Here is a 19,747-nt window from a genome sequence, read left to right on the forward strand (position 1 = left end):
CTGAAAGGGGGTTCCAAAGAGGATGGCTCTAGACTGTTCTCAATGGTAGCAGATGACAGAACGAGGAGTAATGGTCTCAAGTTGCAGTGGGGGAGGTTTAGATTGGATATCAGGAAAAACTTTTTCACTAAGAGGGTGGTGAAACACTGGAATGCGTTACCTAGGGAGGTGGTAGAATCTCCTTCCTTAGAGGTTTTTAAGGTCAGGCTTGACAAAGCCCTGGCTGGGATGATTTAACTGGGATTTGGTCCTGCTTCGAGCAGGGGGTTGGACTAGATGACCTTCTGGGGTCCCTTCCAACCCTTATATTCTATGATTCTATGATTCTATGAAAGTAGTAGCTGTCCTGAATTATTTAAAAATATATGATTTTTTTCTGATTCAGAATTAAAGCAAATTTTGAAATGTAGAATTTTTCCACAAAACAGAAATTCCAAGTTTTGATGAGCTGTATTAATGACTCTTTTTTTAGTATGTCTCCCAAAAGAGTTGTCAGGATAATTAATGCCTCGGACATTTGGACTCCAATGCCATACCACTGTCAGAAGTGGGACACTGCATTCTAGCTGATTGAATTCAAATTCATTTATGAAGATTACCTTCTTGTGAAAGTAGTTTCATGATGGCACTGTTATTAAAGACATGCTTTCCCATGTGTAAACACTGTAAGACTGAATATTTGGTGCTGGCTTCCATGTTTCCTGGTTTCAGCTGCCTTCCCAGGCATCAGTCTTGATACCAGTTTTGTTCCTTTGGTGAACCCAGTTAGCCATCTTTTCTCATGTTGGATAATGTCATGAATAGTTCTGAAATTCTACTCAACAGAGAATCTTTGATTTGTAGGACTCGAATGGACTTTCAGTGCTCATCAAGTCCAGTCTCCTGTGTTAGACCACCCTAACTGGTCTATACTCTAACCTGTTCTTAAGAACGTCCAATGATGGGGATTCTACAACCTCCCTTCAAAGCCTATCCCAGAGCTTAACTATGCTTAAAGTTAGAAAGTTTTTCCTAATATCTAACCTAAATCTCTCTTGCTGCAGATTAAGCCAATTACTTCTTGTCCTACCTTTAGTGGACATTGATTAATAGGTTTGGCGAAACTGGACCCTTTATAACCGGGATTCACAAGCTTTTATCACATGGGTACTGGAGGAGAAGGTTCAGTTAAAGTTGCAGCTCCTTAAATACTGTTTGTTTCATTAAAAGTGCAGTGTATTTTTTTCAAATTATGAAGACCAAAAAGTGTCTGAGGCTATATTTTCCCAGAAGATTTAAAAACAGCACTATTGAGAGTACCAAAATTGCTTAGATGCAGCTGAAAATGTTAATAGTGGTCATGCTAATCTTGCACTGACTAAAATTACCATTTGTGTTTCCATGTTAATTTCAGCCCCAAGGCATTCCCAATAAAACAAAATAAACCCTCAGTGATATTATAAACCATCTCCTTTCCTCTGAAATAAAAATAAAAAGATAGCTAGTATTTTTTATTTGCCAGTCTGTTTTTGCAAGGGCAGATGGAGAAGGGCACCAAAGGATCTGGAAACAAGGCTGGATATTTTTGATCCCCATCTCACACTTGCATGTGGAGATAATGTCATGTCCTTGATTGTATTGATTTTTGAGCATTCTCTCCTGGGACACAGGCACTTAGTAATCTTGACTCTCTGGAACAGATGCATCTTTTTTTCTGTCAAACTCCCATCTAAAAAGAAGCAGGGTACTTGTGGCAATGACTTTCAGCATGGATGGTGGGCAAGTAAAATGAGAAGTGTATAAATTATATCCTTCATTTAAGACAACTTTGCTAGTGACAAGAGGCAAGACTAATCTGAATATTCTGTGAACATAAGGGGTACTTTGGTACTCATGGATGGTCTAACGATACAGCAGTTCAAGCAAGAGGAAGATTCTTTTAATCTCATAGATAGCATTACTACTTTGGTTGACTATGAAACAAGCCATGCATGACAATGGTAGTGACAGGTGGTGGCTGTTCCAGTGCAGGTGTGAGGGGAAAGGTGGAGTATCCCTACCTCACACTATGTCCCTGACAGGGCCTGCCTGCATTTCCAGTCCTTGCACTGTATGGATGAAATTCAAACTGGTGAAGAGCTGTGCACGGTGCTACAAATCAATGATAATTAAAGTAAGTGGCAGTGTTTCCATTGACTTCAATGGGAGCTGGATCAGGCCACAATTGAGGTTTAGTAGCATGCAGAGTACACAGGCCTTAACTACGGTGAATTTCACCTCCTCATCACTGTGATGAAAGGCTTGTCTCCAGGACCATTTAGTTCACAGCAAACTGAAGTGTGACTCTACCCCACACTAACCTACCACACTTAGGGTTGCCAGGCGTCTGGTTTTCGGTGAGAATGCCCAGTTGAAAGAGGACCCTGGCTGCTCTGGTTGGCACTGCTGACCGGGCCATTAAAAGTTCGATCAGCAGCACAGAAGGGGCATGGGGCTAAGGCAGGCTCCCTGCCTGACTTAGTTCTGTGTGGGTCCCATAGTGGCCACCAGGTCCCTGTGGCCCCGAGTGCCATTTCCGCAGCTCCCATTGGCCGGGAACAGTGACCAATGGGAGCTGCAGGGTGAGGCGCCTGCGGGCACAAAGGCAGCATGCACTGCCCAGAGCTGCCTGGCCTCCCATGCACCTAGAAGTTACAGGGACCTGGCCACTGCTTCCTTGGAGCCACAGTAAGAACCACCGCGACCCCACACCCTCTTCCACACCACAACCCCCTGCCCGGAGTCCCCTCCTGCGCACCAAACCCCACATCCCTGACCTCAACCAGAGCCCTCCCGCACACCCAACACCCTGGCCCAGCCCGGAGCCCCCTTCTGCACACCAAACCTCTCATCCCCAGCCACACCCCAGAGCCCACACCCCCAGCCAGAGCCCTCACCCCTTCCTGCACCACAACCCCTGCCCCAACCCAGTGAAAGTGAGTGAGGGTGGGGAAGAGTAAGCAATGGGGGGGGGAGCAAGCAGGGGGCGGGGGCTTGGAAAGGGGATGGGGCATGGGTGGGGCCTCAGCGAAGGGGTGGGACAGAGGTGTTCGGTTTTGTGTGATCAGAAAGTTGGCAGTCTTAACCACACTCTGTCCATATAGATCCAGCTGATGTGCTTTGATCTAGTACTGTTCCAAAGATGAATAGATCATGCCAGCAGGGCACACACTGATAGTTACTGTGCTGCAGGCTAGTACAGGGTGGGTTCATACCCCAGCTTGCTGTGAACTAAATGTTCATGGAGAGAAGCCCTAAGCGAGTTCAGTGATCTATAGATTCTGAAAAGGAAGGATGGAGCAAAGATGGGCCCATGGCCTTGACCACTTCTCCACTGGCCACCAGAGCAGATCTGACACAGTGGGAGCACACACTGCAACTTGCTAAACGCTACCTCTCCAGCATGCACTCCAGGAAGCAACCTAGGTGACTGAGAGAAGTCCTGTGGTTTCAGAGAACCCTAGCAGCCCTTTCCCCACCATCTAAGACTGTGGTTTAAGAAGCCACAATACATCCCTTAATATCCTGTGCAGTCTTTTTGGAGAGTGAATCAAATACTTAAACTAGTGGGTGTAAATAACTGGTGAGCTGGGTAGCAGACTAGCAGCAAATAGCTGACAAATCTTATTAACTAAAAGGATTTTCTCCTTCTCCTCTAATTCTTTTAGGAATATATTCTCATGTTCCAGAAAACATTAGAGAATAGAGTTCAAGGATTTGAAAACTCTTACTAGTATAACCATAGTAGATCTTTTTTTAACCCCCAACACGCTTTTAATCTAGGTACATTTCTACAGTACATGAATCAAGCCACTTTGGATGTTAAATAATTTTCTAAACTGAAAAATTAAATCACTGTAAATCAGATTGGAAGCAATTTTAAGTGAAAATGCCCTTTTCACCTTCAGGAATTTTAGAGGAAATTGTCTTCCTTGGGTTATTTCCAATATCATTAATTTAATATAATGTGGCAGAGAGAACATCTTCATTCCCTTGCCTATTCGTTTGTATTTCCTGAAGTGTTGGCATTGTTCAAACATGTTTGTAATTAATTGGCAGCAACAATTGGCCTGAAAATTATATTATGATTATTGCCTTACTAATAATCCATCATTCAGGCAATTGCTATAGTCTATTTTATATTCATCAAGGGTATAAAACTCTGCAGTAGTCACTAGACTTATACATGGTGAATTTGTGTCCACGGTTTATGGCCCTGATTCAGCAAAGTACTTAACCACATGCTTAACTTTAAGCACATCTTTTAGTCCCAAGAAAGTCAATAAAATTTAAGCATGTATTTAAAATTAAGCACATCTACATGCTCTGCTGGATTGGAGCCTTTGAGACTAGTGTAAGCTCTTCCTGTCCTCAATTTTCTTTTGGAAAAAAAGTTTTATGACTGGTTTCCAAATGTTGTAATTATGTTGTAAATAACAAAGAAGCAAGCAAAACCTCTTAACCAGATGATCTACTGTATCTTAACCTGTTTGGTTTTTGGCAGTCTTAACTTTATTTTCTTTTTACAGCCATTAAAATTTCTGCTGTGCTGTGAGCTTATTGTAAGAGTCATGTATTTTTAAATTTGCAAAAATAAAAATAAAAACCTATTACATTTATTTTTCACTCTCATCTAGCTAAATGCATTATCAGGGGTGTCTCTATGCATCAGGATAAAATCCTCCTCTGAGATCTTTTTAATAATATTAAGTTTATGGAAATGGAGTTTGACTCTCCAGCATATCTTCATGTCTGGGGTCCTAAGGCATCATGACCATAGGAGAAATTTTGTAAGACCTTGAAAACAAGTATATGTTTAGGATCCTCCCCCTAGGGGATAGGGTGAAGGCAGGGACATTGTCTCGCCGCTGCTTCCACCTGCTCAGTCCAGAAAAGCTAGTCTATGCTTTGCAGTCAGATGCTGTTGCTCCCTGGAAAAAGATTCCTGCTCTGCAGTGTGTTCCTTCAAAACCCTACTTCGAATTCTGACTCAGCCTGCCTGCTAGAAATTCCTGTAGAATACGTGTTGCAGTGAGATCTCTCTTCTTCAACAAAGCCAGCAATACATAGCCTCAAACTTGCCTCCCATATTTTGGTTTTCATGGGAGAATGCAAATGTACTAATTTACAAAGCAAAGGGCAAGTTGTACAGTTCCTTAAAACAGGAGATCTTAAAGACGAGAGTAATGTATCCATGGTTTTCATATTAATTCAAAAGGAAAGAAGCTGTTTTAAAATACACAAATAAGAGTAAACATTCCCATGCAGTGTTTGCAACCAAACATTGCAGCCTTGAAAGAGCTGAGTGAAACTGACTATAAACAAAAGTGAAACTGACTTCTAACTGCATTTCAAAGCTTGAGAAATGCAAAAAAACAAACACATGGTATTAATAGGGACAAGAACATTGAATTTTAAAATTTGTTCTGTTTTAGTCAAAGATGTTATTAGTAAAACAGGCAGAAAACTTTAACGTTGAGATGTAGATAGTAGCTCCTCATGGCCTGCAACCATGCTATAATGGCTTTTGGGGATTTAGAAGCCATTCTATAATAGATGCTACAGCCTTTATTTATTAAAAGAACGAGGAGTACTTGTGGCACCTTAGAGACTAACCAATTTATTTGAGCACACAGACAATCTTCCTACTGTATTTTCCACTGCATGCATCTGAGGAAGTGGGTTTTAAAAAACGAAAGCTTATGCTCAAATAAATTGGTTAGTCTCTAAGGTGCCACAAGTACTCCTCGTTATTTTTGCTGACACAGAATAATACCGCTATCACTCTGAAACCTTTATTTACTGTCATGCTCCTTTGTCTAACAAACTTCTAGGGAAAAGAAAGCCTTGAAATGAAGCGGAGGATGACCAGTTTTTGGGGGTAGAGTCTGTTTCAAATTTTTCTAAATGAAAAAAATATTTATTCTAGTTTGAAACAGCTTTTCATTTAGAAATTTAAGTTAATTATGTTTAAATTTAAAAAAAATATTTAAAATCGTCAAAATTGGAATGAAATGCTTTGAAATTGTCTAAATGAAATGTTTCAATTGAGCTGAACTACATGTTTTGGTTTTTGGATTTTCAGTTAATACACAATTTTGACTTTTAGTCCCAATTCAGGACGGGGGGTAGGGGGGAAGTCATGGAAAAATTATTTCCCATGCAGCTCTAGTTAAATGTTGTTCTGAACCATTCCATGGCATCTTATATAAAGAGCAATGGTAACAAGCAATAAAATGTGAAGTAGATGGGTGAGTGCTGAGCTAACAACATGGGACTTCAATATTTTTCTCCTTCCATTACTCATATTGCCTTTACAACAATGCATATGGAAAGTTTTCGTACTCACTGCTACAACTTGTTTATTATGACAGTGAATTTCCCTCAACAGCAGTGTTTGTAGAAGACTTTCTTGTCAGTAACTAGCTGGTTATTTTTAGATGGTGTGATGTGGAAAAAATATGGTGGATAAGAACATTCATCACTATTGGAAATCAGGATAATTGTTGAGATCATTCTGACAAAACCAACTAAACGAAAAAAACCCAAAACAAATAACAATAGCTCTCTTAGAGCCTTTTCTTAATTTTACTTTGGATAGTTCACTGTTCTTATTATTCCTCCTTAGTCCCAGAAAGGGAGGAATAGAGTGCTAGACAACAATACATTGAATTTCTTGATCCTGGTCTAAAGTCAAAAGGAGTTTTACTATTGAATTGACTGGGGACAGGATCAGGTCCTGTACATTTTGACTGGACTGAACTCCATTTGCAATTTTGGAGGCAAATTATATTTCTAAGTATTTACACTAGTGGACTTCGATAATATATGATTAAACATTTCTTCTGCCTTACATCTTGCCTGTGCATGTGGAAGGGAATTTTATGGCCCATGCTATGGTATTGTATGGCACTGAAAATTCAATAAAGATAATTTAATAACAATTAGTTGGTATGAGTTTAGGGTCCTTTTAGTCTGATAAATCCTGTAATAATTTTACAAGATATTGCATAACATGGACAATAATGAAGTGGTGAACATGAAGGTAGCAACTGCTGATCATCTCAGCTGTTTTGAGCTGGAAAGGAGATGAGGTGATTACCTACTTCTTTTCTCTAACTGCTGTCTATTGCTCAAAGCTGTGAGCGGAGGGCCTCTTTGTGCTATGACCCTTCATATGGCTATAGTCAGCTCATCCAATTGAGAACAGCTGGCATGTGTGCTGGAGAAAGCTGCCTCTATCCTAGCTAATCCTAGGAAAAAAGGTCTCCATGCTGCCATTGAGCTGCTTTTTGGCCATAGTCTGAGCTTCAGGGTGCTATATGTGACAGTACAGGGGACTGAAGATAAAGGGCAGTATTCCTCAATCTCCCTGCATAGTGAGGTGGAGACTTCCTACTGAGTGGCAGCTAGGTAGACAGTATGAGGAGAAATGTGAGTTGTGTGCCAGGAACAAGAGCCTTTGATGGAGGAAGAAACTGGAGCAACTGGAATGGAAGGGGGAACACAGTTCCATTGGATCTTTCTAGCCGTTTCAATCAAAAGTGTCATTCTAGCAAGGGTGTGGGGGGGAGGGTGCAGTTAGAGCACACTTCCTTGACTTCCTCTTACAAGCTGCTTTGAGGAGGAGGAGTGATGACACAGCCTCAGGGCTGTAGTAACCTTCAGAATCCCTGCATGGAAGAGAGGCTGGCCAGCACCCCACTGCCTGCTGAAGAATCACAAGACGTGACTTCAGGGCAGTTGAAAGAAGGTTTGAGACTGGAGGTAAGGGATCTCTAGAATGAATAAATTTGGAACCAGGCCACTGAGCATTTGTGTCAGGCACTAGTGTAGCTGGAGGATGGTACAAAAGGATACTGGGGCAAAGTAGTGAGAATCAACATGCTGCTGCTTGCAAAACTCCCAGTAGGACAAACTTGTGGTCATTAAAGAGACTTGATGCACAACACAGTTACCAATACAGTTCAAAAGGCAAAAATACCAGCCCATATGGTGCTGGTTAGAGCTGCTGCGGACCAGAAAACGAAAACTCACATTTTCAGAGTCAGTGATGAAGTAACACGTTTTCCTTGTCTTTTATATTATGTGCAGATAAAAGACAGCATAGTGATTGACACAAAGAGCCATTTGGTTGTGTAAATAGCTGACAGCAGCAGAAAATTCCAGCACAAACAGCGCCACCAGCGGATGGTGTGTGTGGAGCCATTATGTTTCCTAACCTTCCCTGTCCTCCTCCTTGGGAACTGGGTGGATGGGGCAGCAATTACACAGTCCCAGTTTACTACTACACACTTGGATCCAAGACTTGGGTACCCTATGGTAAGGGGCATGGGTGTGCGTGTGTGTCTTACTCTCACTTCCTCTCTAGAGCAGGTGTGTAATGTAAGTCACAAATAGTGGTTAATAAAAGTCTGAATTTTGGGGATTGTTCTGAGAATTTGGTGCAAGAAACACTAATATAATTAAATGGCAAAGAAGAAAGGAATACTATGGTTGAGATTCCAATCACACAAAAACGATATATGATGGTTCAGCCTATGTTTTTTCAATTGGTAATCTAGAGTGACTTTTTTCAGATTAGTCACAGTTCCTTGAATGGTTTATTCTTCTCTACTTTGTGTATTAATGATCTCCATTATCTGTGACAGATCTGTTTAGAAGTGCTGTATGCTAATGGTAAATGAGGTGGGAACTTCTGCTCTGGGTACTGTGCTTCTCATTGACAATTAATTGTTTTAGTTCACTTGTACAAAAGGGGTATTTCTTTAAATCTATGATGCATTATATGGTTATAGCATGGCCATAAAAACAGGGAACATCAGCTTATATAGTGTCATGTGTTGTGGTAAGCGCCATGTGAAAATGCAGTTTTTCCCTCTCTAGATTTTTGCATTGTACTTGAAATTGCTTGTTTTGCTGAAAACTTGAGTACCTTTAAGCATTGTGTTTGGAAGCTGATAATCTGTAAAAATGATGTGGACTTGTGTGAAATGGAGCATGGAAGCAAAGTTCAGAGAGTGAGAAGCAGCAGGGGAAATGCATTGAGCCTGGTGTGCAGAGTAGTGGCTATGGGTGAGAAAATGTAAAAATCCAAAGGAGAAAATTACATAAATGTAAAAAAGTCACACTTGAACATGAGCCACAGCACCTGGAGAAGGGGGGATGAGTGTGCATGAGAGAGCGAGCGAGCACTTTTTGATTGCACAACACAAAATGACCAAATAGAAACAGCGTGGAGTTCTTGTGGCACCTTAGAGACTAAAACATTTATTTGGACACGAGCTTTCATGGGCTATAACCCACTTCATCAAATGCATCAAGTTTCAGAGGGGTAACCTCTGAAACCTGGTGGTTTAGAGGATCTCTTAAAATTGGAGTATCTAAATAGTTTTGGGGAGGAAAAAGTAAGGTTTACAGAGGAAAGATGAAACAAGATAAAAAGAGAACTAGCCTCTTGCCTGACCCAGGAATATAAGCCTGAGTACAGAAGAGCTGTAGTGAAAGAAAAATCTTTTTGTGGGGAGAAGAAGAGATCAGTCACTGACTGAAGAAAGGTTACAAAATTTGGAGTTAAAATTGAAGAAAGAAGTTAAAAATGTGACTGTTTCACAGAGACAAGTGTCACTGTTGCATCCAATGGCAAAAGATTCTGATATTAAAAGGAACCTCTAAAATAAGTGATATAACATCAATGTAAAAGTTTGGCCCCATTTATCGGAGAGCATCTGGGACCTGCTAACATCAGATCTGCCTAAGATTGTGTACATAGGATATTCTGAGGCTTCAGTTGTGGGGTCTGCACCAACACCTAATTTTAGAGAGTCAACAGGACCATTAAAATGAGTTGGGCCATTTCAGTTTGTCCCTAAAGTGCAGAGGAATGCAATTGTTGTATAATGAAATGCAATGAAAATAAGTAAATAAATGTATATAAACCCCAAATCTACCTAGGTACTGTATGTATAATGGAAATACATCTCCCATATAATATAAAATTACTCTATGAAACTACTTGCCCCAAGATATTACTGAGAACAAGGGTGAGATCATGGCTCCATTGAAGTAAATGGCAAAACTCCCATTGTCCTCAGTGAAGTTCAGATTTCACCCTCAAGATCTTAGAAGGATTCAGAAAAGGATTAATTAATTATATGAATTATGACAACATTTAGAATTATTATAGTGAGAGTGGAAAGAAACAAACACTAACATCAAGGAATATAAATCCACATGCATCACCAACCTCTCACTAATAGGGATTAGGAAGAAGTTTTCCACGGGGCTGGATTATCCCACTGCTTCCTTCTTCAGGGCTTCTTTTCGCCTTCCTCTGAAACAGTTGGCTATTGTTGGAGAGACATTACTGGACTACAGGGACTCTCGATCTGATCCACTATGTCAATTCCTATGTTTCTATGATACCCATCGTTATAGTATCTCTTTAATCTACTTTAAAGTGAGGGTCTAATGTTGCTGTTTAAATTTTCCATCTACAGCGAAATCTCTTTATTTACAAGCCTCAGTAGGACTTTTTCTGCTATTTCCATTTCTACTGTCCCAGCTTACTCTTTCTGTGTGGCAGAAGGAAACTTTTGGCCTGTGATATTAGCCCACTTGCTTAGCCATTTTCTCCTCTCCTACTTTCTCCATCTTAAAAGAAATCCTCTGACATTTCTCTCTCTCCTCTGTGCATTTGTCCACCTTTAGTTGTTCCCACAGCAATGAAAATAAATAAATAAGGGCTTGTATTGCAATTCATAAAATGCTGTCAAATGGACAGAAAAACCCCCAGAGGTGACTTTTGCCTATTTTTAGATTTAACTGTCTCCCAAATTTCATTGATATTTTTCTTCTGACACACACAAATATCCTCTTTCTCCTGCCTGTCAGTGTTGGCCAGTTGTCACAGTGAGCTTTAAAAAGCAACAGAAAATAATCCAGATAAGGTACAAATGACGATTAAGCAAGTTACATGCCAACTCTGACATTTGCTTCTACACACACACATCACAGAGCTTGGAAGGTAAATGCTGGTGGAAACATGACAGAATTGGTGAAATTTAGCATTAAGTACTTTTTCTGACTTCCTCCATCTAATCTGTAGTCAACTGGAGTTTGGCCATGGATTTCAAAGGTACCTGTAGCATTCCTCTGGAGCCTTGGCCAAGATACTTCCTGTCTGCCCCCAAAATTGGCTGCTGGTGTGTTGCTGTCATTCCAGAAAAGTGTGTGTGTGTGTATATATATATATACATACACACACTCACACACACGTGTGTGTGTGGTGGGAATAGCTCTTCCCTCTTAGCTGCCTCCTGTGTTTTGTGTGAATGACATGTTCATTAGACAGTACTAGGACGAGTGGAGACTATTTTCATCTGCGCTTTTTAGTTTCAGCGACTAGAAACATAAGTTGTAAACCCCAAAATAGTTGTGAGTTACACAAGCTGTCAAACTTTCACACCCTGTGGCAAAATTTTTCACATCCCCCTATCAAACTCTGTTCATGACCCTTAGCATTGGGTGTAGAGGACGGCACTAAAGAGGGGTGGGACATAGGCCCTACATCTGGCCTCTAGTGCTTAGCCATTGGCTGTTTGGTAGCACCACAAGCCCTCAAAGTATGAAAGAGGCCACCTTGTTTAAAGAAGCCATTTTCAAAAATCATGGAAACACAGACAGGAAACATGGATTCCTGAACAATCCGGTGAGAACTGCAGACTTCATTTTAGTTCCAGTGATGCTCAGTCACCTGCAAAGACAGAGCTACATCAGTGACAGTTTTGAGGAGGAAAACTGGGAGGTCATGGGGAGCCATCTGGCCTGCCACTGCTGGAGTCTTCAGAATCTAACCAGGAGACCTGAGTGATTGTGAGGCTATTTGACAAGTGTGATGCCTGACAGTTGTCTGAACCCATGGATACTAGTGTTTCTTTTCTGAAAATCTCTCAACAATTGGATGACACCTTTGTAGAGGCCCTTGGGAACCTGCACACTGGTAATCCTGTTGGGATGAATCTACTTTGTATCAACTGTTTTTGCTCATGCCTGAGACACAGAACGCAAGGTGACACATTGAGTAAGAACAAAGTGAAGACTGCACCAATTCTGAACCCATAATAACATGGACCATGAAGTCCATTTTCCACAGACAGTTGGAACATGTTGTGTTTAACCAAGTGATTAATAAAACTTGTTTTTTGTTTATTTTTTTGTTGTGAATGTGAACCTTCCATACTCCTATTAGTAAAAGACTAACAGTAATGTCTACTCAAGAGGCTCTGTTACAGAACATTTATTACAAACTGGAGGTACTGAAAGCTTTGGAGTGGTGGACCCTTTTTTTTTCAAGTAGCCAAAAAGCACAGTAATTCTCGGAATAGAAAGCAGATAATAATATGACTTTCAGACCAGGATGCTTACACTTTACGCAAACCAGCACAAGTCTGTTTTAAAAGAAACAAGACTATTGTTTCCGATGTTGGTTCAGAATGGCAGGTAGATTTGGTGGATGTCAAAATATGCCTGGGCCTCAGCTCCAAAAGACAAGAGGCAGAGTAGCTAAGACCTTTACAACTTTTTTGTTGTTTTTAAAAAAGATGTTAAGCAAATTGTTAAAGCAACATTAAGATTCACCATTTTGTTACTACTAATGAAGTCAAGGTGGGGATTATGGAGCAATTGAACAGAACTTTAACATTTAAGAAATGGTGGTATTTTACAACCCACAAACACCTTTCACTACATCTTTGTGTTCATGGTGTTTCTAAAGAGTTACAACCAAAGCTTTTACAGAACTATCCCTGCCAGGCCTGTTGATGTTAAACCCTCATTCTCTGAAGGTACAGAAAAAAGTTTATGCAGACAGTTTAAAAATAAACCAGACTGTGACCCTTTTAGAAAAGGAGACCACATGAGACTATGTAAAACCAAATGAGGTTTTTGAAAAAGGTTATGAACAAACATTTACTGATGAAATATTCATGGTGGATGAAGCCTTAACCAAGGGACAGAGGCATGTATAAGGTTAAAAGATTACAAGGGTGAGGCAGTTGTTGGTTCTTTTCCTCTGAAGAATTACAAAGTGTTAACCCCCAAGCAGGACAGGAGTTACAAGGTTGAAAAATTTCTAAGTGTGAAAGGAAAGGGGAGAAGAAAGAGATTTCTGATTAAATGGTTGGGGTGGCCCGGTAAATTTAACAGTTGGATGGAAGCCTCTCAACTCTACGACATTTAGACATGAAAGAAAAGCATTACTGCTACAAGGTGAAAAATGAGCAACAGGGGCTTTTACATCACTTTGCCCAGCAATACAAGCTCTGGGGGTTTGCCACAAAATACTAGTTTAAACTTTACAATACAGCTAGTTAAACCCTTGGATCTCCTGGGGGCTTGGGAGGTGGGGTTAGTAGAAAAACAATACCCTCACAGCTGAAGCAGCATCACTGCTGACACCCCTTTAGAATCACTGTTGGAGCTAAGAAATGGTGTTTCTCCCTACACCAAGGCTATTTTTTGTCCAGACCTGAATTACTGGATCATACGAACAGCACTATGGCTAGTTATCCAGTAGTACTTGAGCTTGTCATGAGCTATGATCAAATGGTTAGAAAATTTAGAAATAATTCCTCTGATGGCACTTACACATTTTCCATCACTAGGGAGCTAACCAATATTTTGGGGGTAATTCCCCAATCACAGCATCAAAAAATATCCTCAGCAGACATTACAAGGCATTTGAACACCTCGTATCTATACTCAGACATTGTAGAACTCTAGTTTGTGGGGGGCTTTTCTGTACTCCTATTATGCTGCATCTCCATCCATGGAAGGGACAATGAATTTGTCACCATCACATATGACGAACTGCATTACATCCCTGTGAGTAGCCACATCAACACCATCAGCAATGAAATAAAGACAAACCGGAATAGATATTTCTCACTTTGCTTTGGCAAGGTGACGATCAAGCTGCACTGGGGCTCCCAGGGAGAGAAGGGATTTTAAAAAGCAAAACACAATGGTCACCCTAAAAAAATCACTGTCTTCAGAAACCATTAAGAAGCCCAGGCTGGATATGTCCTCCTTGGGTAGCATGGGATGCCAGTGATGTATGGGGCTAGTAGAGAAGAAATAGCCCATGTAAAAACAGCTGCTTAAAACATAGTTAAAGATGTGGTAGGCGTTCTTCTCCTGAACTGTTATGGATAAGGTGGGTAGTCCAGCTGTGTGGAAATGATCAGATCTGATGCATGTTAAAAGAAGAAGGCTTAAAAAGAAAGAGAAATTTGCCATACCTTCAATTTGTGGGTCCCCCAAAACCCTTTAAATGAAAGAAAAGGAAACTGCCCTGCTTAACTTTTTTATAGCTGGGAATGGAATAGATGCCCCCAGAGGACAGAAAACAACAGAACTGGTTGGTGAGAACTTAGGGTTTGTGACTTGTGAGGCAGGTGAACATGAATGGCACAGACCAGGAAGAAAGAGCTGTTGAGGCATCTGCACAGTGACCTGTTTTTTCCAAGAAAAACTTGAATGGCATAGATGAGAAAATTAAACTGACGCGCAGCAAAGACACTTTTTGCGTAATAAGCGATGACCCAACCAAACGCTTAAAGCCGCAGGTTATAGCTGTATCCTTTTTGATAATTGTCAATGCTATATACCCCATGGACAGGATAGGATGAAAGTGTTCAGCATCCCTGCAGACAGCTGTATCAATAACCAGGAGAATCTGTTCTTGGGGCAGTTCTGCAACCTGGTTGTCATTGGGTTTCTAGATAATGATGCCATCAGCTTTAACTTTTTAAGTTAGTCTTAACCAGTCCCTTAACATTTTTCCCCACTTACTCCCCAATACCCTAACATCTCTATTCTTACCACCAAATTGTTTTTCCCACAATGTTAGGCACCCCTGTTTGTACTCCTAATCTGGGCACCTCTCAAGCCATGCATAGCCCTACTTACACCCCCTTTTACACCCTTGTCTCCGTACAGTCTTGATACTCACACCTATTCACTTTTGTTTAGAGCTACAGGCTAACTTTTGAAACAAAAAATAGTTTCATCCAGAGTTGTGCCCTAAACCATCTATCTTCAAAGCATCAGAATCCTCACAGAGAGTTCCAACAAACTGGTCACTATCCCTGAAGAGAGACCATATTTCACCAGCAGTATCAGTTCATTAGAAAACATTGTTGTAGTGTTTGAACTTTCAGTCCGCGGTTGTTTTTTTATTTACATCCCCTAAAGCATATGCTTTGGGTTTGTGAATCTTTGTATTTTCACTCTCCGCTTTCTCAGAGCTTGGTGTGGTGTCAACCACTGAGGAACTGAACCTATGTTTGCATTGTTCTTTTGTTTTTTTAGCCGATTCTTTGTTTTGTCCTTTTGGCTTGATGCATCTGAGTGTTGGACTGTCCTGACGCTCTGGTTAAGTTCTTCTATTGCTTTGTGGTGGTCTTGTTAGAGCCGATTCCGAGCTCTTTTGTGGTTCTTGTCATGGTGGTATCTCTGGAACTTTGCCTATGTCATAATCAGGAGAGTTGCTCAAGTCTGATTAGGAAACACATTCCAGTTTACAAAATTCACAAAAAGCTTAATTCCATTAGTCGCTCTTTGTCACCCACACACACTGACACACCTATTTATTAGCTTAAAACAAAACTGTGCAAACAACCAAACAAATGATCACAATTTATTTAATAATGTTCAGCCATCTGTCAACTGGTAAGGCGGAAGAATTTTCCTCCTCTGATGGTTCTTTCTTTTTAGCTTATTAACTCCAAGATCTAAGACTCTCTCTTGGTTTGACCGCTCTGTGGATGACAACTGACAACTTTGTTAAAAAACATGTGAAACAGTTTTGTAAAATTTAAAAATAAAATACGAGGGTATTTTTTGGTGTTCAAAAATTATATAAAATGCATTTGTCAGGGTTCCCTCCACACTCTGAACTCTGGGGTACAGATGTGGGGACCCACATGAAAGACCCCATAAGCTTATTTCTACCAGCTTAGGTTAAAAACTTCCCCAAGGCACCAATCCTTCCTTGTCCTTGGACAGTATTGCTGCCACCACCAAGTGATTTAGACAAAGATTCAGGAAACAGATCACTTGGAGTTCCTGTTTCCCCAAAATATCCCCACCAAACCCCTTCACCCCCTTTCCTGGGGAGGCTTGAGAATAATATACCAGCCAAATAGGTAAACAAGGTGAGCACAGACCAGACCCTTGGATTTTTAGGACACTAAAAGCCAATCAGGTTCTTAAAAGCAGAACTTTATTACAGAGAAAAAAAGTAAAAGAAGCACCTCTGTAAAATCAGGATGGAAGGTGATTTTACAGGGTAATAAGATTTAAAACAGAGGATTTCCCTCTAAGCAAAACTTCAAAGTTACAAAAAACAGGAATAAACCACGCTCTTAGTATAGGGAAAATTCACAAGTTAAAACAAAAGATAATCGAACGCCTTTCCTCGCTTCACTTACAATTTTTGTAATCTTAGATGCTTATTTCAGGTAGGGTTTTAGGAGAGGTTTTTTTCCTTGCCTGGTCCCTCTCTCTGACCCGAGTGCGCACAACAAAACCTTCCCCCACAGATTTGAAAGGATCTCCTTCCCTTATTGGTCCTTTTGGTCAGGTGCAAACCAGGTTATTTGAGCTTCTTAACCCCTTACAGGTAAAGGAGGGATTTTATGCTACCCTTCGCTGTATGGTTATGACAACGTTGCTTTACAAAATCTATTTCAGGCTATAACATACACACACATTTTGTGTTATTTCTACTAATAGTGTTTCTCCAACACAGAGACAGACATCTTTAACTGCAGCATGTTTCACTGAGCACCCATTATCAAAGGCATTCCAACAATCTCCCCCCCCCAATACATTTTCCCTGCAAAAGTAGAAATAGCTCCCTTACAAGGGTAATAATCAAAAGTGTGTAAAGTAAGGGGTTGTTCACTCCACACTTGCCTGGAAAGGGTTATCATAGACTAAGAAGGGGGCCAATTAATCAAAAAGGCCACAACTGAGAGAAATCAGGCGGCTAAGCAATCCCCTGACTGAGGAAGGGAGCTCAGTTGGGGAGAAACTAGCAGGGTCGATTTATAAAGGCAGGAAGCTGATAGCAGAAGGGAATGCTGGGGAAGTCTGCAGTCCTGTGGGAGAAGGGAGGTGCATTTGGGCTGAAAAACCCAGAGGGGAGCCAGGAAAGTAGGGCAGGGCTCAGGGAATGGCAGTAAGTTCTAAGAGGGAACAGACCTTGACTACCGATTATAGGCTCCCTACGCCAGAAACCTGGAGTAGATGGTGGGCCCTGGTTCCCCTGCCAGCCACTGAGGGAGAAACACTATGAGGCAGTGAATGGGAAGACTGCCTAGGACTGCTGGTGAAGAAAGATTTTCTAACCCCAGAAGGGGAAACCATTTCGTTACCTGGCTGGAAGGCCAAGTCACAAAGAGGCAGCAACAGCTCATGGAGCAAGAGAGGGGCTACAGACTGGCAGACAGACGGAGTGACAGCGCGCAGTTTCTTTTCAATCAGATGTCTGTATTTAGCTGGTTGTTTGGATCACTACAGCTCTTAATTAATAAAGACAGAGGAATTTATGAATCCCTCCCCAAGCATTCCCTTTTGTGGTCTGTGGGTGAAAAACTGTCTACACAACAGGGCTGCTTTTGGTTAATTTTTTAGTTAAAATATATGTTTTGTATTGCAATTAAAAACAAAACACTACTTAGCCTTTTTACAGTATTAAGCAGTAAATTACCATCCATAACAACCCCGAATGTTACTGTACCCCCACTGCTGGCTGAGGACTTGTAGCTGGCAATGAATGTCTTAGGTTTTTTCCATTTTAAACGTGTTTCTTTTGTGCGTAAAGAGTTTATTTGTTTTTAAATAAAAATGGACATAGCACCACCATAGTAAACACACCTTAATTACCCTCAGCTTTTAACTGTGTGGTCAGGAGTCGTTTGTTCTTACAACTAGGGCTGTCAATTAAATCGCAGTTAACTCACACAATTAACTCAAAAAAAATTAATCATGATTAAAAAATTAATCACACTTAATTGCACTTGTAACAACAGAATACCAATTGAAATGTATTAAATATTTTTGGATGTTTTTCTACATTTTCAATATTGATTTCAATTACAACACAGAATACAAAATGCAGAGTGCTCACTTTATATTATTTTTATTACAAATATTTGCACTGCAAAAATGATAGAAGAAATAGTGTTTTTCAATTCACCTCATACAAGTACTAAAGTGCAGTCTCTTTATCTTGAAAGTATAACCTACAAATGCAGATTTTTTCAGGTTACATAACTGCACTCAAAAACAAAACAGTGTAAAACTTTAGAGCCTACAAGTCCACTCGGTCCTACCTCTTATTCTGCCAATCACTAAGACAAACAAGTTTGTTTACATTGATGGAAGATACTGCTGCTGCTTGTTATTTACAATGTCACCTGAAAGCAAGAACAGGTGTTTGCATGGCACTTTTGTAGCTGGCGTTGCAACGTATTTACATGCCAGATATGCTAAACATTTGCATACCGCTTCGTGCTTCAGCCACCATTCCAGAGAACATGCTTGCATGCTGATGCTTGTTAAAAAAATAATGCGTCAATTAAAATTTGTGACTGTACTTCTTGGGGGGAGAATTGTAGGTCTCCTGCTCTGTTTTACCTGCATTCTGCATATATTTCATGTTATAGCAGTTTCAGATGATGACCCAGGACATGTTCATTTTAAGAACATTTTCACAGCAGAGTTGACAAAACGCAAAGAAGGTACTTGTAATGGAGCGGACACACCCGGTGGCGCCTTCTGCTGCTCATCTGCAGGAATTAGCATGTCAGCCTCTGGAGCGCCCTCTGCCATCTGGTGATCTGCCTTACCACTGGGCCTGGTCCCTCCCAGGACCTGGTGCCTCCTCCCACTGGGATGCTGCCCCCTGGCAGTAAACCCCAACAATCCCCAAGGGTCACCCCTTCCCAGGCAACCCCCAGCCACTGCCCCCACCTTGCCTCAGTCTTGGCAACTGCCAGTCATCACTTGCCCCGCTCCCCAGGGCAGACTGCAGTGTATCAGCCGCTCATCACCAGCAAGGGGGGGTGGGACCGGCTGCCTCTGTCTACCTGTGGGCTGCCCCCTTGCAACTCCAGTACCTAATAGGCCCTAATCTAGGCCTTGCAGCCTGGGGTTTCCAGGCCACAGCTCCCCTGGCTTTTCCTCCTCAGCCCTGTTCCAATCTAAGTACTCCCTCAGGTCCCTGCAGCCAGGCCCTTCTCCCTCTGAATGCAGAGAGAGACTGGTTAAGTTTCAGCCTAGCAGCGCCTTTATAGGCCCAGCTGCGGCCTGATTGGGGCGTGGTCCAGCTGCAGCCATTTCCCCAATCAGCGTAGCGTTTCTTGCCCTCAGCCCTGGCTCTCTTCCAGGGCTGGCTTTTAAGCACCACAGGGCAGGAGTGAGTAACCACTCCGCTACAGTATTGATGTGAGATTTCTAAAAATAGCTACAGCACTCAACTCTAGGTTTAAGAATCTGAAGTGCTATTCAAAATCTGAGAGGAACGAGGTGTACAGCATGTTATTAGAAGTCTTAAAAGAGCAACACACTGATGCGGAAACTGCAGAACCTAAACCACCAAAAAAGAAAACCAGCCTTCTGCTGGTGGCATCTGACCCAGATGATGAAAATGAACATGCGT

The sequence above is a fragment of the Caretta caretta genome, chromosome 2, assembly GCF_965140235.1.
Source record: "Caretta caretta isolate rCarCar2 chromosome 2, rCarCar1.hap1, whole genome shotgun sequence".
Taxonomy (NCBI): Eukaryota; Metazoa; Chordata; order Testudines; family Cheloniidae; genus Caretta; species Caretta caretta.